This window comes from Notamacropus eugenii, chromosome 5 (genome assembly GCF_028372415.1).
Source record: "Notamacropus eugenii isolate mMacEug1 chromosome 5, mMacEug1.pri_v2, whole genome shotgun sequence".
Classification (NCBI taxonomy): domain Eukaryota; kingdom Metazoa; phylum Chordata; class Mammalia; order Diprotodontia; family Macropodidae; genus Notamacropus; species Notamacropus eugenii.
Genome location: NC_092876.1, coordinates 94,949,793 through 94,976,554, shown reverse-complemented (window position 1 = coordinate 94,976,554; position 26,762 = coordinate 94,949,793). Strand labels below are relative to the sequence as shown.

At 39.2% G+C, this 26,762-nt stretch overlaps 3 pseudogenes; 1 reads left to right on the top strand and 2 right to left on the bottom strand.

Moving 5' to 3' along the window:
* Positions 1-267: 267 nt before the first annotated feature.
* LOC140504867 (hypoxanthine-guanine phosphoribosyltransferase pseudogene) lies at positions 268-4,360 on the bottom strand (annotated as a pseudogene).
* Positions 4,361-16,413: 12,053 nt separating this feature from the next.
* On the top strand, positions 16,414-17,304 carry LOC140507636 (heterogeneous nuclear ribonucleoprotein H2-like; annotated as a pseudogene).
* A 4,690-nt stretch (positions 17,305-21,994) lies between these two features.
* LOC140504866 (required for drug-induced death protein 1 pseudogene) lies at positions 21,995-22,699 on the bottom strand (annotated as a pseudogene).
* Positions 22,700-26,762: the final 4,063 nt, after the last annotated feature.

Here is a 26,762-nt window from a genome sequence, read left to right as displayed (position 1 = left end):
CTCTAAATATAGGATGAGCAGATGTTTCAAGCACTAAACCTCCCAGTGTAAGGGATTACCTCTTGCCCAATGAAGGCTCTCATTAAGGCAGTGAAGCGAGGGGCTATGTAGAGAGAATTAGGTGGTTGGTCAGTTTCATAGGCCAAAGTTACCACAGACAAGACTTCCATTTCAGGACTTGAGGGTACCCACTGAAATGTGCTTGGATTAGGTTCTTGTGCAAGCCTTCAAAGTGAGGACTCCATTATAGAGCAATGCTTTTTTTTCTTTGAAAGAGACAGCCTTTATTTTAAACATTTTATATTACAGATTTCAAATGCCAAATGTCATGAATTTCAGAATGGCAACTCTTGTTTAAAAGAAAACTACTTTTGACAGGTGAGCATGAAAAGGAAATAATCTGTAAGACTGGGACACAGCTCAGTGAACTTATTTATTTTTTTGGCTGTATTTTCTATTGTCCATGTCAATAAAAGGAACTCTTTACTTTCATTTTAATTCAACATTAGAAACAACAGCCAAAGATTTAAGTCATAATACAATGCTTAGAGATAAAGATAAGGATATCAGAAATAATTAAACCAGTTTTCTAAAACACAGCTGGAAGAGATATTAAACTGTTTCCTTTTTGACAAGGAAAAGGTATTAACTAACAATAGCTAATCAGTTCTCTGCATTATCATTTAACACACACAAATTACCCATTTTAAAAATTAATCTATTCTCTTTAAACACGTCTTACAATCGTTGAACTGTTTCATTTCAGTAGTTGAAGTGATTTCACATTCATAAATCAAACAATTTAAGTGATACAACTCACCCCAGGGAAGTGATACCATCTTTCAAATGAAACAGCCATCAGAATGGTAGCAAGCATTTGACATTCCTCCAATATAGAACAGACAAGATACGGTCTATACAAAAAGGTCTAACAAGCAGATGGTCACAGGGCTGAAACAATGGACAGATTGAGTTAGGGGTTCACAGGTGAAGGTGATGGGTTTTTCCCAAGTGTTTCAAAGCTTCTCTGCACACCAAGTTGACCTCATGCTTTGTACTTTTCTTTGCCAGTCTCACTAATGACACAGATATGGTTTAAGTCTCTGAAGTATTCGTTGTAGTCCAGGGCATAGCCAACAACAAATTTGTCTGGAATTTCAAATCCAACAAAGTCAGGTCTATACCCCACAGTTCTTGGGGTCCTTTTCAGCAGCAGGCTGGCTACTTTCACCATCCTTGGATTGTGCTGCTTGATCAGGGAAAGCAAAGTCTGCATTGTTTTCCCTGTGTCGATTATATCTTCAACAATCAGGACATTCTTTCCAGTTAAGGTTGAGAGATCATCTCCTCCAATGACTTTTATGTCCCCTGTTGACTGATCGTTACAGTAGCTCTTCAATCTGATAAAATCTACAATCATAGGAACTGATCGATCACTATTCCTGTTCAGTGCTTTAATATGATCCAGCAAATCAGTGAAGAATTTATATCCACCTTTGAGGACACACAGGGCAACTATGTGGTGGCCTCCCATCTCCTTCATCATATCTTGTGCTAAACGTTGGATTCTATCCAGAATTAGCCCAAGAGGAATGAATCCTTTTTCCAGATCTTGAGCATAATGTTTAGGGATGCAAAATAAGTCCAGGTCAAAGCCTGGATCATCATCTTCAATAACAATTCTGGGGCTGATGTTCTCCATGATGGTGTGGGAAGTGCAGCTGGCCCAGCTAGGCTTTACAAGAAGATAGGAAAGGGAGAAAGAGAAGCAAGTGAGACAGAAGAAGTGAAGGATTAGAAAGGAGAGGTGGAAGAGAGAAGAGGAGAGGAGAGGAAAGAAGATAATTAGAAGAAATAGGCAGAGGAGGCAATGCCCAGGGAGCAAGGGAGGTATCCAGATGCTGCTATGTTGCCAGCTCCAGTTCTAAGCTGAATCTTGATTTCTATTTCACCACTTGTACCTACAGAGAAAAGGGTTAGTGTCAAAAGTTATTGGGTTGAAATAGCGATATGGGTCCACACAGTGGCTTTTGGCTTTCTTTGCCCATAACATTAGCTAATGACTTCTCCTTTATCTACTAATAAAAGTGTTCTGCCCTCTTATACTGCTAGTTAACTAACCACTGAAAGGAGGATCACTTCATTATTTAGCTTTTCTGTGGGTTATCTCAAACATAGCTTGTAGGTTGAGAAAATGAAGGCAACACACATTTCTCTGTCTAGGAGATGGTGTATGAAAGGGAAGAAATCAAGGATGAGGAAAGGATAGAGACGAGTGGTCTCAAAATTTGAACAAAATGATGTGAAAAATGTCATGGCAAGAAGTAGCAAAATATAACTATCATTACTTTTGGGTTGATTAAAATCTGGCAGGGGGAGCTAGGTGGAACAGTGGAAAGAGCACTGGACCTGAAGTCAGGCAGACTCATCTCCTTGAGTTCAAATCTGGTCGGAGACATTTACTAGCTGTGTGCCACTGGGCAAGCCATTACCCTTTTTGCCTCAGTTTCTTATCTGGAAAATGAACTGGAGAAGGAAATGGGCAAATCATTCTTGTATCTTTACCAAGAAATCCCCAAATGTGGTCCCAATGGGTTAGATACCACTGAAAATTTGTTAAGCATAAAGCAAGTCTTTCATTTTATTTTCCTTCTCTGTTGCTAGAAAGCTGCTCTTAGAGTTATAAACAAGAACGATCCTGTAGGAAATTCCTCTTCACCATTGAAAAATATGCTTTTTGAGAGCTGAGAATACTCTGCCCTGTGGAATGATTGCCTACCTCTGAATTCTCTTAGGCTAACAAAAGGAGGCAGTATTATTTAGCCTTGGAGAAAGCTCAGAAACAGAGGAACTGGGTTTGAATCTTGCTCTCCCATTTACTGGTGATGTTTTAGCAAGTCATTTAAACTCTCAGTGTCCTCAGCAGTAAAATGGGGGAGGATGGACTCAATGGACTTTAAAGATTCTCTGAGCTCCAGGACTCCCAAGTCTCCATACAATGTGATGAAGGAGATTTATTTTATGCATTTAAAAACTTCAAAGAATGAGTCTGTAGGTTTCACCAGATGGCCAAAGGGATCCATGATACAAAAAGTTAAGAATCTATATTATCACATTCAATCATCTTTGTACAGATGATTCTCAGATGTATACACAGAGCCTAACCTGGGGTGGGGAATCTACAGCCTTCAAGTCACATGCTGCCTTCTAGGTCCTTAAGTGAGTCCTGTTGATTGAATCCAAATTTTATAGAACAAATCCTGGATTGTTCAAAAAGTCTCACTTAAGGACCTAGAAGGCCATATGTGGCCTTAAGCTGCAAGTTCCCCTTCCCTGGAACCTGAGCTTTAGCCACTGCCTTTTGGACAACTTTAACTAGATGCCCCATAGTTATTCAACAAAATACATAGCCTAACAAGTATAAAACAAAGGCATTATCATTCCTTCCAACACTGCCAGGCCTAGTCTTCTTACCTTACCTCTCGCAGGTCTTCGGCTGGCCAAACCGGATAGTCGTATGAGAGAAGAGACCTCCCAGAGTCGAACAAGGGTTAAGCTTTTATTCAGGGTCCTGGTTACAAGTGCAGGGGGAATTCTTCCTTAGGAGGGAGCGAGGAATCTCCCAAGGAGGCAAAGATCTTACAATAAGAGATTGGAAGCAGAAGTGTAAGTGGGGAGAGAGGGGGAGGGGAGAGCGAAGAGAGGGAAAGGGAGGAGAGGCCTTCTGTCGGTCAGGGCCCCTCCCGAGCTAAGAGCTCTTTCAGGCTTTCCTGATCCTAATTAAGCTCTCCAGCTGCATAGTTTGCACCTGAATACCCTGCCTGTTAGATAACAATAGGTGTGCCCAGACCCGGGACAGTCTCGAGGACGGGGAGAGCTCTCTCCCATCACGTTTCTCACGGGAAGAGGCAGAAATACACGAGATAGCTCGGTTCACCTCGATTCCCAGCCGTTTCCTGGGGGGCCTCGTGAGAACTCTAAGATTTAGAAGTTCCCACCTTTACCCGCCCGAGACTGTCCACATGGAATTGAGCTTCCATCCCCAGCACAACACTTTGATCTTTAAAACTCCCAATTACTGTCAAGGGCACCAAGATCCTCATAACCACCCAGGCACATAATCTCAGTCTTATCCCCATTTCCCCACTTGCACTCACCCCAGATATTCAAACTCTTGCCAAGCCTCTTACTTCCAGGATAGAATATTAATTCCCCTGACCCCTCACCCTCATCCTCCTCTTATTCCCTTTAAAGATTCCCTGTTATTTACACCATACATACGTTATATATTCATATAGGTGTTTCTCTATAGTCTCCCCATTGGAATGAGAGCTCTTTGATGGCAGGGACCATGTTCTTACCTTTGTTTGTATCCCCAGGCCTTAGCTCACTGCCTAGTATATAGTAAATGATTAATAAATACTTGTTGACTGACTGTACTGAGGGCAGAAATAGGTCCTGCCAAGCAAAACTATTGCTGCTGGACAACTCCAGAGCATTTGGATGCTACCTCAAGTCCTCCCTAAGAATTCAGCTACACCTAATCTCCCCAACCAGGACAGTCCAGAATAATATCACTGTCTTAGAATCAGAACACTTCTCTTTTTGAATGATCCTGACCTAAATAAAATCTGGGTAACCTCAGAGACTTACTGCTAGTCTCCATGTATTATCCCATTTGATCTGACAGTCTGCCTGAATTAAGGGAATGTTAAAATCCCAGATTTTACCAGTGAGGAAACTAAAGTTTAGGCAGCGTAAGAAATGTGGCTGTAATCACGGATTCATGAACCAAATCCCTTATCTCTAGTGATTCCAAGTCCTCTCAACAGGCCAGCTCTCAATTTTCACAGATCTGTAGGAAAAAGGGGGCATTTTTCCAGGAGGGCACCTACCTTTGGAATCCTACTTAGGAGGCTTTTCAGTCAGGATCACAGCGGCAGCTGGGGCCCACTCAGGCATCAGAGCATGGATTTCTCTGTGAAAGTCAGCATTATGCTTTTATATATTTTTTTCAGATATCTCCACCCCTTTCTCATTCACATAAAGAAGGTGTGAACTACTATTGTCACAATGAGTGCACAACAGAAAAATTCCTTTGTTCTCCCATCACCCAGGACCACCCTTTGGCGCTTAATTATATTCCCAGCTCAGTGCCTCATTTACTTCCATTGAACTCTGAGACACTTTCTGAGTGCATCAGTGTTCTCTCAGAAACAATGAAGAGGGAGTCTACTTCCTTAATGAGTTAATCACAACAGTCTTCTAATTCTTTACTAAGTGCAAAGTGCTTAGACAAAGGGAGGCTTAAATCTTCTCTTCAGTAAAGAGAGCTTTTAAACAAATGATCCCACTGAAAAATGACCACCTCTTGATAGATCCCAATGAGGAACAAATCCAATTGATAGGAGATGAGAAGGAAAGAGACCAATCCAATGGCTTTGGTTTGTTTTCCAGTTAAATATGTGATAAAATCCTCAACTGAGGAGATAAAGAGCAGGGGTTATGTGGGAAGGTTGAGAGTGAATAAAAATGTTTGTTATTGCCACTGTGATCAGTGGGAAACAAAATAGGTTAAGGAAGTTTAAAAGAATTGCCTTTCTGCAGTAAGAGTCAAGTTGACATTATAAAACACCAAGTTATAATGGAGCCAGTGAACTCAGTTCTGTGACTTACACCAACTTCATTTAGTCTTACAAGAATAGGAGCAACATTGGGAGTCTTGGGGAGAGAAACCCAAAGATTGGATTTGACAAGACATGATCTGTAACAGGACAAGACAGTAAAGCATTCAAAACTAAATGATTAGATTCTGAATGTACTTGAACTTCTAATGTCCATTAAGCTGGATTTCTCTGCTCATTCAGTTATTAAAAGTCCCCCCAGGCTCCTAGACTAAGCCTCTTTGTATGCAAACGGAAGGCTTTTCTCCAACACAGAAGTGATATCTTTTCCCAGTGATGTAGTCTAGAGTACATGAAGGTCATCTTGGCTTCCTGAAGTCTCTTCTCCCAGTTGGGTAGATCCAGTTGAGATAGAGCAACTTAAGGCAGGACACTGGGGAACTCAGGTGGCAAAGTGTGTACAAGGAGTGATTTTACCACACAACCAGTAAATTTACTGCAATACTGACTCTAAGATCAAAAGAAAATCATAGAATTGGAGTTCAAGAGATCAAAAACATTTAGAGATAATTGACGAATATAGAATTGAGAGGCAGAAAGAGATGCCTTGCTCAAGTCCATATAGTAAATGGCAGAGCTAGATCAAACTCAGTTCTTTTGTCTTCAAGGCTCTTTTCCAGTGTACTACATTGTTTACATTTCCTGATTTAAGCGAATTCATAAATAAGGAAGCATTTCAGAAAGCAGGGCATTCTCCACTACCAACTGGCTTTTGGGGGTGGAAAGACACTTCCAGCACTTTTTGTGTTGATCTTTTTCTGAATTACTTTAAAGCAACAAAGAAGGAAAATAAAATGAAGGGCTTTTTTAATGAATAAAGAACTTGAAAATAATCCAGAATTAATGATGATTATATTTAGTTCTTTTTCACTATGATATTTTCGACAGAGATTTAATGAAACTTCAAGACTATTGGCCTCTAACTTCCTCTGAGATTATTCACCCTCTGCTTCTTCCCTTTCACAGTTAGTTCCTGGAAAAAAGCAAGTATTTACCTCCACTTTCTTAACCTGGAAGCTCTATTTGAGCTAACACCTAGAGAATCTGTTGAAAGGAGGAAACAAGTTTTGGAAATGGAAGAGAAAGAGCAAGAATTGAAGACAGAGAATGAATCAAGAAGCCAAACTAAATATAATGAAGCAATACCTTCAGGTTTCCTTCTGGTCCAAGAGCTTGCCATGTCATATTCAAGTGAGACCAATAGTAGTGCATATCACTACTGAAAAAAGAATTCTTTGAGATTCTTTTCCCAGCCCAAATTATCCAAGGACAATTTGAAGAAGTAAAAGACTCCTTTTTGTGTTCCACATCCCCGTCTGCATCCCAGGCTGCTGAAGGTGATGAAGTGAAGACAAGAGCAGTAATGATAGTGATGGTTAATCAATGATGAAATCACTTCTGACAATGATAGCCATTATAAGGACGCTGTTGGTATCCAGGACAACTTTAAGTACAGGGATAATGATGATGAAAATGGTAACAAATATAATGATAATAATGATGATGGTGATAACCACGCTGACAGTACCAAAGAGACTGGTGAAATTATGGCTAATTAAACAAGGGCCATAATGCTAGTAGTGGTAGCCATTAGGTCAATAGAAACAAGGGTATTGGCAATCATGATGATAATGCCAAAAGTTCCACAGATGATATTAGCAATGTGGATAATGAGAACCATGATGTTACCTGTAACGATGTGAGGCACAAGACTGATGACAATGATGAAGATAAAAATGGGAATGGTGACAACCTTTTTGATAAAAGTAATGATGATAAAAACAGCAATGAAGATAAAGACAATAACTCCAGTAATGGTGCTAACAATGATGTTGATGATACAAAAAATTGGAGAATAATGATAAACATTCTGGTTCTGACGCTACTGATGATACTGATGCTGATTGTGACAAACCACACTGAAACTATAGCAATGCCAACGATAGTGGTGAAAGTAATGTGTGTGTTTATCCTTTGTTGCCAAAGAAGACCATGTCATCAGAGAAATAATGACATGACTTGCACTTGACTTTGTTTTGAGTAAGGAAGGACTGTGCAGGTCACCAGCCTCATTTCTCCTCCAGAGTCATCTGAATCCAGTGACCAGATATTCATCAGGATGACTGGAGATGACCCAGGAGGAGGCAGTTGGGGTTAAGTGACTTGTCCAAGGTCACACAGCTAGTGAGTGTCAAGTGTCTGAGGTGAGATTTGAACTCAGGTCCTCCTGACTCCTGCACTGGTGCTCTGTCCACTGCACCACCTAACTGCCCAATGAAAGTAATAACATTCATAACCATACTGTAATACCTCTGACAATGCTCATGTCCATGGTTAGGACTCTGCCAATAATGACAACAATGGCACAGGCATGAAACATACACAGAATTGAAGCAGACTAACAAAAATGGTGACACACACAATATGACATTGTATTTTACTCTTTAGCTAGTCCTCTAATGACAGTCACTTTTTTCTTCAGGATTTAGGTACCCTTTAAAAAGGTCTTTATGGACACTTCTTAGTCATAAGAGCACACTCCTTCTATCTTCAACTTCTTTGGGAGAATTGGCCTGGTTAGAGGTATTAATCCAACTTTATATGTCATGAAAACTCAAATGAGAAGAACAAAGCGAATGTTGCAAAATGACAAACAACGAGGACACTTTGAAAAAAGAGAGATGAAAAGGCATCCCCACTCCACTCCTTTGCAGTGTTGGGCAGTCCATGGGTGTGGGACATTGACTATTTTGCAGTTACTTACAATGAACTGAGGAATTTTGATCATTTTTTTATCCTTCAATACTTTTCTCTAAAAAATATGATTTATTATGTGGTATGACTCTTGTAGAGAATAAGCAATACTGGGGAGAAATTAGTCATAAAAAAAATAGTGTTGCATTATTTTCTCTTCCTTGCTGTCTGATAATATTTTAAAGCATAGATGGTGATTTGAATCTGTGCCAATTATGTGTACAGACAATTTTCACTTTTCACAAATGGACCATTCTGCCAACTTCTACATAGTGATTTTGAACTAATGCAAATTTGCCCCTACATAGCCTATATAACAAAAGCATACACAGAATAACAGTTTTATGAAACAAAATGTTGTGACAAATGAAAACCCTGAGACAGAGCTTCTTAGTAATTAATAATCAATTTATTAATTTGATAATCATCAATCAATAAATTGATGGTGTTGACCTGAAAACTTTGTTAAGAAAAGGCAACAAACTAAATGCATACATTCTATGATTTAATTAATTAATTGATCAATTCCCTATTAAAGACAACGGTAACATAATGCATTATGGAGCCAGAAATGTTCTGGCTACCCAGTGCAGAAATCTTCTGGCTTATATACATTTTGCTGTGAGAAAGGAACTCTCCTAGTTGAACAAATCATAAATTTAGTAAGACAAGACAATTAACAAAGTAATGTTGGTCAGGCCTTGCAATTCCAGCTGGGTAAACATATGTCTCGGTGACAAGAAAGGAAATCCCACCACTAGTGAGTGGCAGGCTTCCTGCCCTAAACAGATAACTGACATAGGAAAAGGCTAAACAAAGTTCAATAGAAATTACAACCTAAGATGTCTATTTTTCTTCACCATTAATATGCCATAACATAGTATATGTCTATAGATAACAAGATACAAAGGAAAGCCTCATTATTCAAGATATAGTGTCTTAGGTTAAAGGTCTCCTTAAGGAATGTAGAGTCGGCCTTGGCTGGCTTTTGCTGACATAGGAAGAGGCACTCTCTGAGTTTGCTTCAGAGAGAACAAAGAGATTATTCTAAAATTTTATATCAAACATTATCAATGGTCAGTGGTTCTGATCAGGGGTTTCTCTCAGTAAACTAAAATGCAAAGGAAGACCATGAAATGACTTAAATTTCTCCTAAAATGGATCTCTCCTGACAAGCAAAAATCAATTCTGATTGGTGAGCATTTAATAAGGTGGGTTAAAAGTATTCAGCTCTTACTGCTGAGAACATGGCTTGATCACGAGACTAAGCAGCCTCAAGGCATCTGGACAGGGGAAGCCAACTCCATCTGGACCTCTTTGTCTAGTTTTCTCCTTCATGAGCTTAGTTGCCCAAAGCTCTAATGAAAAGAATCAAGGACAAAGAGTTTCTCCTCCAGGCAAAGGCTTGCCGAGATTGAATTCTATTTATACTCTAAACAGAAGTTAAGTCTCGTCTTGTCAAAAATAATTATAGTATGAATTTTTACAAAGGCCAGAAAGTTTTCAATTCCATACAATTGTGTGAAATTTCTTGTGACTAGATGAACATTAACTATTCCAAGGATGCAAAAATAATTGCTACACAGAATTCTTCCTTATAACTATGACAGCATTTCAACTATGTAGTTAAATTCATTTAATAGCAAACTGCTAACATTATATTTTAAGGCTTGCAGATCATTTAGCAATCTAGAGAAGAAGGGGTTATTATCACGCTTATTATACAGATGAAGGAACTGAGATTTACAGAGGTTACCTGACATCCATAATCATACAGAACTAAGGGTAAAAGGCAGGATTAGAATCCTTAACAGAATTCTTGGTCCATCTGATTCCAACTCAGACTTCACATCCTGCTTCTGACACACATTGGTTCTTTAATCTCGGGGAAGTCACTTAACCTCTCAGTGCTCTAAGCTATCACCCAGCAGTTCCTTATATCACTTAAATCACAGGTCCAGTTCCTATTCTCTTTGTATTTGTTAGAGACTGTGTTTTTTATGACTTTTACACCAAAATGAAAGAGCACAAACTCATTCAAATTACAAATAAGTACGTAGTATGGAAGAAGCCATAAATTCAATGAGCTCCACATTCAGGGTAACTATAGGTTCAATAAATTGTCTTGAAAATTCAGAATGACAAATGACAAAAATCTGAAGCAGAGCAGAGATTTTGGTATTTTCAATAACCCCACATATTAAATTTTAGAACACATAATCAATAAAGAAGTTTCTAGCAAAGAAAGGCACTACTGTCTGTCATCGTCTACTTCAGTGTCCAAATGGGGAATAAAAGCTTTTTTATCAGGCTTACTGCCAGAAGACATGCTTCTGTCATCTATCTTAGAAGAACTATCTCCCAGGGGCTAGCTCAATGCTTTTCAAAGAGCAGCTACTAAATGTGTTTTGTTCAATTTCACTATTCTTTTTATTATCTAGGTCTGGCTTTAATTTCTGCACAATTACTACATTGCTTAGTTTGTAACCCGAGTTTCACAATGAAGAATAAAACTAGAGTTCCCACTGCCAAAAAAAAGAAAGAAAAAGAAATTAGGTCTCCCAGTTTGGTGGGATTCCAGCCACCTAGTTAAAGAGCATGTGATTAAGAGCAAATCTCCCTCCTCAGCTACGCCCTTCAGGGGCTGAATGCCCTTTTTAGCAGATAACTTTGAACAGAAATAATAGGGAAAAAAGGTGGATAAGAAAAATGATAGATATCAATATATAATATTCATATAATATAATCTTACGGAATTAATCATAAACACCATAACTTTTGGAAAACCTCAAATTAAGAAACTAACTTATATGTGATGAATAAAATCCTCTGAGAGGCAAGAATTTCTGGCTAATTAACAAACAATTTATTAATTGGGCTACCTCAATAAATAGATGTTCAGTGGTTTCTCTAAGTAACCAAAGAAGCTCAATGAAGACTCTGACAGCTGTAAATATCGTTATAAAAAGGAATGCCCCTGACAAGTGAAAATCAACCCTAATTGATGGATATTTAATGAGGAGGTGGGCTAGAAGTCTTTAACTCCTCCTGCTGACAACATGGTTTCAACTTGACACTCAGTCATCTCCAGTCATCTGGACAGGGGAATTCATCTCCATGGGCAGTCATTAGCTGAGACCCCTGATAGGAGAGTAAAGTTAAGTCTAATAGCCAAAAGAAGTCTACAGGGTGAGCAGCAAATGACTAGGCCCAGATTGCCATGTTGGCCAATCAACTTTGCTTTGATGTTAATCCTTCTCTTTACAAGTGCAAGTGGTGAAACAGAAATAATTGTCCCAGGACCAGACACATCACTTTGTGGACTTGTACAAGAAGAACGCAAACCCAGCTCATTTCAATGGATACAGTTCAGCCAGAAAAATAGACTCGTGGGCTCTGACATTGGTATATAAAAGAAACCAAGCAATGAACTACCCTAAGGTGGTAAATTCAATCCAGTCACTTTCAGAACCCTACCTCAGACCTTCCTACTTCTTCTCCCTGCTCTCCTGGCTTGCTTGTCTCTATTCATCATGTGATGCTATGGCAATTCATCCTAGAGGTTCACTACCAGCACCACGAAATTCATGTATATATTCCCAGACTTTGTACAAATTATAGACTGGTAAGGACTGGCTTCTGGACCCTGCTCCTCATCTGAACTGCTAATGAATGGCACCAGCAGTTAGAGCAGCTCCAGTCACCCAACATACTGCCATGTTTCCTGCCTGAAGTACATGAAGGTTTCATGTTCCAATACCAGTCCTCCTCCATGATCAGTTCAGAGACTAACCAAGGCCCTGAAGAACTCTGCCACTGGCTTCTGAAGAATGCCTTTCTCCAAATCCACCTTCCATCAATTTAGTAATTAGCAGATTCTCTCATCTGCTGCTATCTTCACTCAGTCCTCTTCTTAGAGGAGCAAATTTTTCAGGACACCTCTGCAAATTCCATATAAATAAGCATAGACTCAAAGGAGAAATTTGAGAAGACATTCCTATTCTACTCCTTTACCAAGGTTGGAGGACAATTGTTGTGGTACATTGAACATTTCTGCAGATGTTTTCAATGTGTTGGTCAGTTTGATTTTTTCCCCCTTTCCATTATTTTCCTCTGTAATAAATATTACTTACATGGAATGCCCCTCTTGTAGAGTATGAGAGAAGAACACTGGAGAAATTCTAGTCATAAAAAAACAAAAGATATCAATAAAAAATTAATTTCAAAAAAGACTACTATCCTTGTAAATAATTTTGGTTGTCATTTTCTCTGTAAATTTCAGATGATATTTTAAAATATGGATAGTCACTCAAATCTGCACCTGTTCTGTTTACTTGAATGCTAGAATATGATTGGGAATAAAGAGAAGATGGGAAAGGAATTTAACATTGTGAGGTTTGATAAGCTTAATTTGGATGTGCCAGTAAACTGATTGGAAGTTGAAAGTATATATTCAACTTGGAGTATAGAACCTCAGAAGGAGAGAAAAATGTTACTATTCAGGTCTCAGATATGTAATAGCTATATGACCCTATGACTCTAACCATATCTCTTAATCTCTATTTCCCTCAGTTTCCTTAATTGTAAAATGTGCATAACAATAGCACTACTTTCTAAGGTTGTTTATGAATCAAATGATGACAATATCCAATTAGGATAATTGGATAATCCAATCTACACTTCACAGTGCTCTCTATTTCTTTTTCTATTCATAAATTCTTCTCCCATCTGTAAGTCTCATGGGTAATATCTTCCATCTTCTAATTTTCTTGTGATCTTTCCAGTTATATCTAGTCATATATCCATTTGACCTTGTCTTGGTAAATGGTATAAGATATTGGCCTCTGTCCAATTTCTGTCAAACTGCTTTCCAGCTTTCTCAGCAATTTTTTTAAACAAACAATTAATTCTTATCCCTGAAACCTCAATCTTTACATTTTTTACATTGATTTCTTCGACATTCTTATTCTTTGGTTTTCCAAATGAATTTTGTTACGACCTTTTCTAATTCAGCCAAATATTATTTTTTGCTAATTTAAATTCAATGGCATTGAATAAGCAGATTAGTTACATAAAGCTGTCATTTACCATGTGTATTCTTGCTAATTTTTTTTATCAGGATATTTATTCTTCTCTACCAGTCTTGCAGGATTTCTCCTTTTCTCTATGATAGTTCTCTTGAAAAATGATGATTTCTTTGTACATCACCTTCCTTTCCAAATCTAATCCTTCTCTGTCTCCTATACAATGATAGAAATGACTCAACTTAACTTTTCTGGAAGCTAAGAATCCCTCAGAAATCTACACCAGTTCCCTTTCCTGGGCCTGCAGGGTAAGAAAGAATGTTCTAGCCTCCATAGGCCATTAATTATTTTTGCTTCTTTCAACAAACTTCTACAAGTTCAAAGTCATTGTTTTGCCCTAGTGCTCTCCAATTTTTCCCTTCCAACCTTACCTCTCAGATCTCTCAGACCACCTATTAGCTTATCCCCAAACCTTTTTAAGCTTCCCTCTGCTGCCTGCTGTCCAGAGAGGACTCAATGAGAGGATGATCACATAGGTATTAATACCTACAATATATGCCTTAATGATTAACATGCTCCCTTCTTTTCATTCGGGGGCAGCTAGGTGGTGGTGCAGTGGATAGAGCACGGGTTTGGAATCAGGAAGAGTCATCTTCAGTAGTTCAAGTCCGGCCTCAGATTCTTACTAGATGTGTGCCCCTGGGCAAGTCACTTCACCCTGTTTGCCTCAGTTCCTCGTCTGGAAAATAAGCTGGAGTAGCAGATGGAAGGCTACTTCAGTATCTTTGGCAAGAAAACCTCAAAATGGGGTCATGAAGAGTCAGACATGATTAAACAACAAATTCTGGCTTCCACTACCTCTTCCAGTGACTCAGAATCCCCCAGTTAAGATTTACCAAACCATATTTTTCATTCCGCACTGACAAGGGACTGCTTCCTCTTTAACGTCCTTCTCATCTTTATTTCCCACAATGTTCCATTCTGAAGTAATCCACTCTTTCATCTTACCATCTGGAATGCCTACTCAATAGTCAATAAGCTAGCTTTCATCCTAAACCTTTTTCAAAATCATTCCTTCTATTTTTTTGCACTCACTGAGTAAGGTTTAGCCTCCTTTTGTTGACACAGATTCCTTTTTTCCTCTAATGGCAGTACTGGGTAACCTCTCCTTGGAGCTTCATTTAATTCACGTATATCACCCAGTCAATTGTGTGGTATTTATTGGTGTGGAGGCATTTACTGACCACCAGGCCACTCTCTTCTTTTACTCGACAAGTTTGCTGCCTGGCTCACAGTTTTTCTCTTCTCAACAAAATTCACCACCTCTGTCTACTTCTTCACTTGGCTCTCCTGTTGCTGGTCACTGCCTGGATCTTAGCGAAATGCAACAATACTCTCTGCTGCTTCACTGCCGACACTATGAAACTCACTCATGAAATTATATCCTTGATACCTATAGAAATGATAGACTTGTACCAGCTGTTAGAGCAGCACCAACTGCCCAACACACTGCCAAGTTTCCCATTTGCTTTAAAGGCACATAGGGTGCTGCCTTCCTAAGACTGAACAACTACCTCTATACTCAATTCAGCCACCAACCAATTCCCTGAAATGCTTCAGCAGAGAATTAACAACAAAACTCATCTCCAGATCTGCCTTTCCATCAAGTGTTGAGCAGCACCTCTTGCTTGGTCCAATTTTGGAATGGATTTAAAAAGAGATTTGAGAAGACGATTTAACCTAATTTTGTTGCAGAGGTGGGAGGCCAATGGAAGTGGGAAACTACTCATATTTACAGATTTTTTGTTGTATTAATCAGTTGTGCTAATTCTTTTTCATTTTTTCTACTTCCATAATAAATATCATTTATTATGTGGAATACTCCTCTGAAGTTGTGGAGGAGCAATACTAGGATAAATTCTGGTGATGGAAAAAAAAGAAAAAATATTCATTAAATAAGGCTACCATTCTTGTAAATAGTATGATAGATTTTTTTCCTAGGTTTCTGACAATACTTTAAAATATAGATGGTCATTTGAATCTTTTCCATTTCTGCTTATTTGAATGCTAGGATACAATTGGGAATAAATAAATGGTTTGTTCAGAAGGGAAGGAAATTTAAAGATATGAGGTGAAAGCAATTTGGATGTGCAAGTTCAACTGACAAGGGGCTGCAGCCCCACATCTAATTTGGAGCACAATGCCTCAGAGAGAAAATTGTCCACCCTCTTCCCAGCTACACAGACTGATGTTCTAGGAATAAGTCCCTAAAGACTGACCCCCAAAGGACTATGATAACCTACTTCAAATGCATTCTTTAATGTCTACTATAATTTCACCCTGTTATACCTTTTGCATTTCTATGATTCTCAACCCACATCTGCTATTGATCAAATCACATTCTTTATCCCCCACTGACCAGGGATTGTTAGCAAGCATAATTAATATCTTCCCCTTCAACTTAAGTTCTCCCAATCTCACATTCTGCCACTGTATACTCTGAAATATCTCTTTCATAGAAAACAAACTACCTTTGTCCAACACTTCCTCTCAGAATGCAAAATTCCAAATGGGACATAAGGCATTCATTTCATCTATACCAGAGTGGGAAGACCAAGTAGAGAAGCATTTGTTGAACTCAAATCTGAAGATGAAGTCAAACTAATGCTATAAAATGATAGATAGACCATGGCACACAGATAAGTCAAAGTTTTCAAGTTAGAGTTGAAATAACTTGGGTATTGAAGCATACTGCTCCAAACACTGCCCGCGGTGACAATGTGTGCCTTACAAGACTCCCATTTGCTGCAGCAAGGAAGACATTATTCAATTTTTTTCAGGGTTGGAAATCATGCCAAATAGGATAATGTTGCCAGTAGACTTTCAAGAAAGGAATAGTGGAGAAGCCTTCATGCAGTTTGCCTCCCAGGAAATAGTTAAAAAGTCTCGAAAAAAACACCAGGAAAGAATACCTGTGAGCAGTACATTGAAATCTTCAATTGCTGACAAACAGAACTTTGTAATCATTATGATCTTCCCCAAAAGCTAATGGCTAGGCAACGTTCAGGTCCTTATGATAGACCTCAGACTGGCAGATACCATGACAATCTTGGTAGAGGAGCTGGGATTGGAAGAATGAGGTGTAGTGTCTATGAAACTGGATATGCATGTTATGATGACAATGGATGTAGTAATTAATATTACTTTAGGAGAAACTTCAATTACTATTTAAGAATGTGTGCTCATATCTATGGAGACAACTGGTCTACCTTCTAGATTCCAGCAGGTCATTTTGTGCACATGAGAGGACTACCTTACAAAGCTACTGAAAATGATATCTATGTTTTTTTTCTCACCACTCAAAACTGTGGGAGCATACACTGAAACTGGACCTGATAGCAGAGTGACTGGAGAAGCAGATGCTAAATTTCCTACTCATGAAGATGCTGTGGCAGCTGTATCAAAAGACAAAGCAAATATGCGGCATAGGTACCTAGAAGTCTTCTTGAATTCTATGCAGGAGCAGAGAGTAGAGCTTATGATCCCCAAATGATGGAAGGCATGGGCTTATCAAACCAGTCTAATTGTGGCAGTCTAGCCAGAAGTCGAATGAAGCTTATGGAGGAGCTTACAATGGTCAGATCAGCATGAATACATGTGATCAAGTTTTACAGGAAAACTTCAGCAATTTTTCAATGACACATTGCACAGAGAGCCAAGGAGAGATGAATAGCTACTACAAGAACTCAGGGAGCTTTGTATCTATGGGAATGAATAGAATGGAAGAAATATCAGTCACATCCAGGATGGGAAGTGAATCAATAATGCATCCTCATTATTGATCCTTAGTCAACTTTCTTAAAAACAAAAACAAAGAAAAACCTTGTTTTGCAATTCAAGCTTGTGGTTTATGCTACTGAAATAAAAATTTTTTCTTTAAATTCAAGTTTGATGTTGTTAGAACATAGAAAAATATTCATTCATGGTATAATAACTAAATTGAATAAAAATTAGAAGTGCTAAAAAAAAGTTTTAGTTTATTTCCTTTACCATCCTACAAGGCACATTTAAGGTTCGTTTCTTTTTAAGTTAATAAGTACAATTTTCAGAAACAATATGAATATTCTAGGAATTTGGTCTTGGTGTTTATATTAAATTGTGAGGCATTGATTTAATTTGGATTGGAATTTCCTTTTAGGTATGCTGCATCAAATGAAACTTGTTAAATAAAACTTTCAAAAATTATTTGAGTGAGTGGACCCAAGATGATGGAGTAGTTGCAGAAGTCAGCCAATTCTATTTTTAAAATTGATTTTTCTAATAACAAGATAATGAAGTCTGATTGGATGAGGCAGAATCCAATTGAAGGAGGGAAAGACTGGGCTTGTCTGTATTGCCCATGAGATCCATGTTGAGGAAATTGGCAGTTCTCTGATTTAACGGAAATTCTTTTCCCTTTTTTAGTGTAACACTGAGCACTAGTGTGAATGATTGTGAGGTTAAAAGAAATTATCATTGTTTCATTAATTTGAGAGCAGAAGAAATACTGATTTGTCTAGCAATAAAATAGTAGGGAGAATCTTAAAAACAGTTATCAGCAGAAAAGCAGCTTTTTTATGACACTGAATATTCATGAAGAAAATGCACACATGAATATCGATAGTCCCAGAGTTCTAAATTTTCCTATACACATGAGTTGACCTTGTTTATGTGACTCCTTGCTAGATTTCTCTGTGGGGGCTCCATCTCCCCCACTGTTAAAATAGGAGAATGTGATGCAGTTTAGCATGTGAACTGTGATGTGATCATTATTGTATTTCTCTTCTCTTGTGCATTAGTGGTGTTACATTTATTCTTGTTTTATTTTCTTATCATTAAATAAAATTTTTGTGTTTAAGCTAATGGTATTATTATGATTAATTTTGTATAAATAGAAAATATGGCAGTGTCAGGAACTACAGTGGTAGGTAGCCCCACCTCCTCATCCCACCCTACAGAAACACACACAGTAGGACAAAAAGAAAAAAAATGAATGAGTCCTGAACCTTGTCCCTGCCCAATATGACCATAGCTCCTATGGCTGTAAACTACTCCATATGTGTTAATATCACCTGTCATACCAATATTGATCCCAGAAATCCCTGTAAACATTGTCAACCACATGACTCAAACTGTCTTTGCTAGTTCATCATTCAATACCTTGTAGGAACAACAGGAGGCATGATTAATCACTAGCCCAGAAATTCCACCCTTGAATAGGGTTTTCTTGGTCAACTTCTGTCTGGCTGGAAGCCACCTCAACCAGGGAAGACTCATGTCAGGTACTTTTGACCAACTAATGACCAAATCCCTTAACTTGATCACTGTGAACCTCCTTCGCTGGGGCTGTACATATCCCACTGTCATCCCAGAAGGCCCATAGATTGTGCCCCAGATGGCAAGCCCAGACTTTGTCAATGTGGATTGGACTGGGGTACAACTGTTGCCACTTCCTAATAACAGATGTAAACCACAGGGAGCTACGGATAGACATCCTACAATCTGATAGTCAACTTTTATGTAAAAGCATTGATGGTGTAAACCCCTCAGAGACTAACCTCTGTTGCTTTGGGAGTGTGGAGGTGCTGAAATTCATACCTATTTCTCCCTTGCTTTTCCCTTTCCCTAAGAGACAGCTGTGTGGGAGGGACATCAGCTTTCCAAAAGAAACCAGTCAGGTTGTCTCAGCCTATTCTTCTGGAGTCAGGTTTTAGGAGTACTCTATGACAAAGAAGATGGCAAGAACGACCACAAAACATCAAAAGCAAATGTTTTGAAATTGCAAGTAACAAGCATTAATCCAAAGAAGAAATATGAGAAAACTCACCAAACTCTCTGCCTTTGCAAAAGTACACAGGTCATGGGTATGGTACATGCCTTATTTTTGCAGACTTTTCCAATGTATTGATGAGTTTTGCTAAATATTTTTTCTCTTCTCATCTCCTCTCTGACCTTCTTCCATATTAAATACCATTTTTTAAATGAAAGGGCTCTCTAGTAGAGCATGAGGGAAGAATGTTGGGAAATATTCAAATGATGAAAAAACAAAATATATCAAAACAATTTTATTTTAAAAAACTATCTTTATAAATTGCACTGTTTAATATTTTTTTCTCTATAAATCAGACAACATTTTAAAATGGTGATGATCATGCAAATCTATGCCAATTCTGCTTACTTGAATACCAGGATGTTGTTGTTATTTTGTCCTTTGTTCTCAAAGAGGACCAATGACATCAGAAAGGTGATTTCTTGACTTGCAAATGAATTGGATTTAAGTGAGGCAGGGGTGTGCAAAGTCCCCAGCCTCACTTTTTCCTGCAGAGACATCTTGGCCCAATGGCAAGACATAGGTAGTGATGATTGGAGATGGTCTTGAATGCAGTGGGAGACCCTGGCATTTTTAAAAATAAGGTCTTTCTCAGGTCTCAGTTTGTCTGAGTAAATGCCTCTTAAATCTTAATGGCCTTTATCAAAGTCTGGGTTTCCAAAGCTGTATTTCAAGAAATCATAAGTGAAATATACGAAGTCAGAAAGTTAATTGTCACAGGTTTTTTTTTTCATTAAACAAATCCAAACTGTTATTTACATTGTAGGAAAAGAAACAAACACTGTAGAAAAGAAACAAATTTCCTTGTCTTTCATGAACAAGCAAAGGAAAAACTTCCAGAAGTCTATCAATCAGTAATTGGAGAAAAATATAAAAGGGAGTTTTTACTCAGAACATGATGATATCAATAACTCAATTTCTCATCCCAATGAAAATGAAAAAATAAATCATTGTGGTTAATGGGAGAGCAACAGCTTGACAGAATGAATCTTCTTTCAAAATGAACCAAGTAGTGAGGACAAAACTGGGTTAGTTTGACTTTCACAACACAAGTTAATTCTTAACCAGGCTATACAGTTGTCAGGGTCAGATCATGCCCGACCTTTCATCATTCACTTCTTTTAGGAACACAGTTTCACTCAAAAAGCATCAGGGAAAGGGAAAACACTCGAGGCAACCTTGTGCCTCCAAGGAATAGACCATTCTACTTTAGTCTAGGGTCCTCTCCTATCAGAAGTCTTTGACAGCTTGAAGGTGACAGCTGTCACCAGTAAATAACACCACACATAACCTTGCTCTCTCCTCCCAAGTTTTCATTCTTCTGGTTTTACCCTTCTGCATATAAGTAGACACTCAAAGGTACTGCCTGACCTATGTCTCTAAACCTAGTGTCACTGACAGATGGAAAAAAGGGAAAAAAGATGAGCTTGGAAAGAAGCGAAATTGACAGGGATTCTATAATTATCTTATTGCCATGAAAATTAATAATCTGCTCTAGTTTTCTTCCATCATTTTGGCTAAAATTTGACCATGTAGCAACACCTTCAATGCTGGTTTGATGATGCACATAGGTATTCAGTCCAAGTTTGCCTTAAACATGAATATATATTAACATTAATGCTTCAGAATTTGAAAAATCAAGTTACACTGCCTTTCCTTCTCATTGTCCTTGACTTCTTTTTTTACCTTACTCCTTATCTCATTAAGGTTGCCATTAAACTGGAATTCATCAAAAAAACCCTGAAAGTTGAGGCCTCCATCTGGTGTTCAAGAGACCCATTTGAGTATAAGGTGACATGAAAAAAAATTATTTTGTAGTGGGACCCATGGCATATCACATAGTGTTCCTATAGCAAAATGACCAAGTAGATAAAATCAAGCCAAAATAACATCACAGCTTTTTAAGTACTAACTAGGAATGTGTTTGTATGTATATATAATTCAGGTTTGGGGGTCTGGGTTTTCTTTTTTTAAGAACCGACTGGCAACATTCACTTTTCTGCTACCTTCCTTCAAGAATTCTAAATTCTGTCTACTAATAAAACCAAACTCTTTACTTCTAACTTTCCTTTTCCCATCAATTACTTTCTTTTACTTCTCTATTATCTCTTCCATTTTTCTCCTGTCATTTGCTCTCTTCTCTTCATTCTCTGTCTTTCTTCTACTTCCTTGTTACTTTCTTCAACTTACTCATTTCCAAAATGGAAAGTCAGAATCTCTTTGTTTCAACTGTCCTGCCCTGACCCAGCCCCAACTTGTTCCCAATCCAAACTACCTCAGTCTTTAGCTTGTACTCTCCTGCCTTCAACAGAGAGTAAAACACAAGAGACTTCCAGTGGAAATAGTGGGAGAATACAAAAAGGAGATAGCATCCCCTGTAGGGCATTTCATCTGCAATAATGGGATGATGAGTGGGAGCTGTTTCCATTTTGGCCAGGGAATCAAGATTCACTCTGGGAAAGGGTCACAGAGCATCCAACTCTTAGCTAAAATTTCTCCCCATCTAAATTCACTGGGAGTCTCCTTCCTATTAAGTCCAGTGGCCTGAACTCTACCTTTCCGGTGCCTTTCCTTCAGGCTGCTGAGCCACAGACTCAGGATTTAGCAAACTAATTTTTCTATAACTGAGAATCTTGTTTGAGAGAAACCTCAATTCATCCTTTTGGGCCCATTGTACATGCTTCCCTCTGACCAGGATTCCATTGATGGCAGGACACTCCAAAAATTAAAAAGCACCAGAAATCAGGGAAGGGACTGATTCTTCAACACCTCTCATCCACCTCCACAAGAAAAGACTGGTTTTTTTTTTTTCTATATAGTCCCAAGTAGTTTCTGAGTCAAAGGTCGTGATGCTTGCATGCCCCATTGTGTTCCCAGGGTGGCAGGATCAGCGTTCTCTCACAGAAAAGCCACTGCCTGCGTGACTTCCATTAGCGCACCAAGGAAAGGAGGGTGGCTGACGTGTAAAGGGTGATGAGTAAGCCGTGGCAAGACTTGCAAACAAAGTATCGGCATCCTTTGGTGATCACTTTCCCAACATTCTTGCCATACTTCTTGAGCTTCTTCCGATATTTCTTTTTGGGGCTTCTCTCCAGCTGTCTGCTCCTCCAGGGATTCGCATCTCTCCGGGATAAAGGCAAAGTGAACTTTCTTGGGGTGGGCTGCCTCCTCCTCCGTCGCCTCACCCTGGGGGCCCCCGAGAGCTGCAGAGGTTCTTCTTGCCCCTCAGGTTCCGTTCCTTCCCCCTCCTCCTCTTCTAATTGCGATGCTGAAAGATATGGGCTTCCTCCTCCTCTCGCTCCCGCCTCGGGAACCTGCGAAGGTATCTGCCTTCAGCCCTCCCTCGGAGCCCGGCTTCCCACCGTCATGCTGCCGGGAGCTGCTGCTGAACCTCGGAGGTTTGTTTGTTTTTGTTTTTTTTTTTAAGGTACAATAAATAAAGGAGGAAAAGGAAAAAAAAATGAAATCTAGCCTGTAAATTCCAAGATATTTTGTGAGGTTTCAGATATTAATTCCTTTGGACAGAGCACCCACAGTTCAGGGCATGATTCCCCATAAGGAGAGAGGGAGAGGAGAAAGAGGAGGAGGGAGGGATGAGGAGGAAGGGCAGGAAAAGGGAAAGGAAGAAAGAAAGGATGGAAGAAAAAAGGAAGGAAAGAAGGAAGTAAGGAAAGGAAGGAGGGAAATGAAGGAAAGGAGGGAGGAAAGAAGGAAAGAAGAGGGAGGGAAGGAGGAAGGAAGGAGCAGTGTTGCCCAACTGGAACTGGCCAGTTGCATCCCCAGTGAGGCAGCTCCTACTACTCACAGGTTGTTGTTTATCCTTCTTTTTGGAAAAGGACCTATGACATCAGGAAGGTGATCTCTTGATTTTCAAGTAAATTGGTTATAAATGATACCAGGATAATACTAGGATAAGGTAGAGAATAGAGTAAAGATATAACTGATATTTGGACCTTGTCAAGTCTTTTTTTTAATCCTTTTTCACTCCTCACAAGATTCCCAACAACCAATCCATGATGAAGTAATTAGGAGGAATTGAGAGCTCAGTCTATCTCCTTATTTACTTTCCACCAATCAGGGTGACTTTTCTCCAGTCAGGGTTTATTCTTGTTTAGACTCTTTTTTTCAGTCTGACTCTTCAAGACCTCATTTAGGGTCTTCTTGGCAATGATACGGAAATGTTTTGCCATTTCCTTCTCCACCACGTTTTACAGAGGAACTGAAGTAAATAGGGCAAAGTGATTTGACCAGGGTCATATAGCTAGAAGTGTCTGAGACCAGATTTGAACTCAGGAATATGAATCCTTCTGTCTCCAGTCCCAGTGCTCCATCTACTGCACCACCTAGCTGCCCTGACGAGGACATGACACTGGGCAACAGGTAATCCCTTATATTGGGATATTTAGTGCTTGAAAAATCAACTCATCCTATATTTAGATCAGGGGGTTGGAATACTGGGTGGAAATGTCTCCTGAGATAGCAGAAAATCATATATACAGGGAGATTTTGAGGAAAATAAGGAGGGAAAAGTAAATAAGAAGGGATAGAAATAAGTGATGGGCCTCATACTCAGGGACATGGTGAAGGAGGGCCCTAAGTATAGGCCAGTGTTCTCTCTGACGACTTCAATAAATAATAGGCATTATAGTAGTGTATAGAATCTAGCCACCACTGCCAAGTTACATTGAGTGAACCCAGGCTTTCCAATACCCATTTCCTGGTTTTGCATAGCATCCCTCTAGTAAGGGGTGGACAAAAGACTTGCTAATCCAACCACAGGGCAGACTCTCTGCATGCCAACCAGAATCTAGGCAAGAGCAGCAACATGTGCTTTGATCCCCTTTAGAAATGTGATTGTAAACTCGTCACTGAGATGACACTAGCCCATCACCTTTTGGAAATATGCACCTATCAGGATTCTCTTGCTCTTCTCTTGCTCTATCAAAGCAACAGGGAGGATGAAATCATGACATGACTGCCTTCCACATCTTTTTTGTCTTGGGTGCTACAATAAACTACTGAGATTAGACACACCTGAAGGCCAATCCACTTTCCCAGCTGCATCTAGTCTTAAAGCTTCTCAACTGCCCTGACCTCCCTTCCCCTTTCAAGGCTCAATAAGAAGGGTCTTTTCCATCCTTGTTGTGGTTGCTGACCCAACTGAGGGGAGGGAAATAGTAATAGTTTGAGCCAGTCCAGGCCATCAGCACCTCTCTTAGTCAATTAGTCACTGACCATAGCTTAAACTAAGTTTCCTAGTACTTATACCTTCTAAAGAGTAAGAGAGACACCCCCATGGCTACCCTCTTTCTTCTCTGGAGAATGGGAGAAAGGGAGAAATGTGATTTTAAAGAGAAATTTTGAGATCAATTGACTGTACTCTCTCCTCAAAGACTCTGTCCCCAATTTCTTCCCTTTTACAATACAGCTAGAGAAAGGGGTATATTCCTCTTTCTAATCTGTAAGTCGTTTTGAGCTATTCCACAGAAATACTGAAGAAAAAAGGTATTTCCCCCTCTCAGTGACTTGAGCCTCAAAGGGTACAGGTGGAGTAAAGAGTCAGGCAACCAGATAAAGGGGAATTCATTAGCTGAGACCCCTGATAGGACAGTAAAGTTAAGTGTAATAGCCAAAACAGGCCTGCAGGGTGATCATCAACTGAATGGGCCCAGATTGCCATGTTGCCCAGTCAGTGATTTTGATGATAATCCTTCTCACTACACGCACAAGTGGTTATCCCAGGACCACATCGCTTTGTGGACTTGTACAAGAAGAGCCAAAACCCAGCTCATTTTAGTGGATACCATTCAGAGACAAAAGACTCATGGACTCTGGCATTGGAATATGAAGAAAACCAATCACTGAACTCTTCTGAGGGGGGAAATTTCACCCCATCAGTCCTGGAAAACCGCACAGGACATTCCTATTTGATTGGCAGACTTCTTCATGCTATCCTGGCTGTCTTATTCCTCCTCATTTTTGTGATTCTATGGCACTTCCTCCCAAAAGCCTCTGGAGGCCCAAAACCAACACCATGACATCCATGCGTGCATCCCCAGACTGGTAAAAATTATAGGTAGATAAGGACTGGCTTCTGGACCCTGGTCTTGCTCTTAAGTAATAATGGAATCAGAAATTCAAGCAGCTCCAACCACTAAATATATTCCCATGTTTCCTTCCTGATACAAGGTACATAAGATTTCATCTTCGAATACCAATTCTCCTCCATGATCAAGTCAGAGACCATCCAAGGCCCTGAAGAGCTTTGCCAGTGAATGACTGGGGAGAATACTGTCTCCAGATCTGCCTTTCCATTTGGAGAAACCTGAAGCAATTTCTCTTATCTGCTGCTATCTTCACTCAGTCTTCTTCCTAGAGGAGAAATTTTTCAGAACACTACTGCAAATTTCATATAAACAAGCACGGATCCAAAAAAGAAATCTGAGAAGACATTCCCACTCTACTCCTTTACAGAGTTGGGAGCACAACTGGTGTGCTACATTGGATATTTCTACAAATGTTTGCAATGTATTGATCAGTTTGATTTTTCCCACTTTCCATTTTTTCCCTCCATAATAAATACTAGTAATATGGAATGGCTGTCTTCTATAGAATGGGACAGAGTACTGGGAGAAATTCTAGTCGTGGAAAAAGCAAAAGATATCAATAAACTTTTATTTTAAAAAGACCGCTATGTGTGTAAATAATTTTTGCTTGTCATTTTCCCTGTACATGACAAATAATATTTTAAAATGTGAATGTTTATTCAAATCTGCACCAGTTTTTTTTCCTCGAATTATAGGATATGATTGGCAAAGAAGTGAAGATACCTCTAGAAAGGAAGAACATTTTAAAATTGTGAGATTTTATAAGTCTGATTTGGATGTACAAGTTCAAGTGATTGCCAGTTGCAGTCATGTTTTTAATTTGGAGTACACAGTCTCAGAAAGAGAAAGAATACTACTCTCTAGGGCCTCAGACATTATGTCCCTGGCCATGTCCCTTAAGCTCTGCCTGCCTCACTTCCCTTCACTGTAAAATGTGGGGATAAGATTAGCACCTACTTCCTAGTGTTGGTTCGTAAGGAAGTACTCACTTTCCAGCGGTAGCTGAAAAATGTGGTTTGGTAAACGACAATTGGGGGTCCTGAGTCATTGGGAGAGTGAGTAAAAGGCAGAATTGGTTGTTCTTGCTCAGTGATGTCTTACTCTTCAAAATGACCCCACGTTGGGGTTTTCTTGCCAAAGATGCTGGAATGGTTCGCCACTTGTTTTTCTGGTTCATTTTATAGATGAGGAAGTGAAGCAAATAGGCAAAATGACTTGCCCAGAGATACTCACAGGGTGTCTTCCTAACTTCAGGTCTGGTGCCCTGAAGACTGCTCCACCTATGTGCCTGTAACAGATTTAAAGCAATTCAGAAGTAACGATA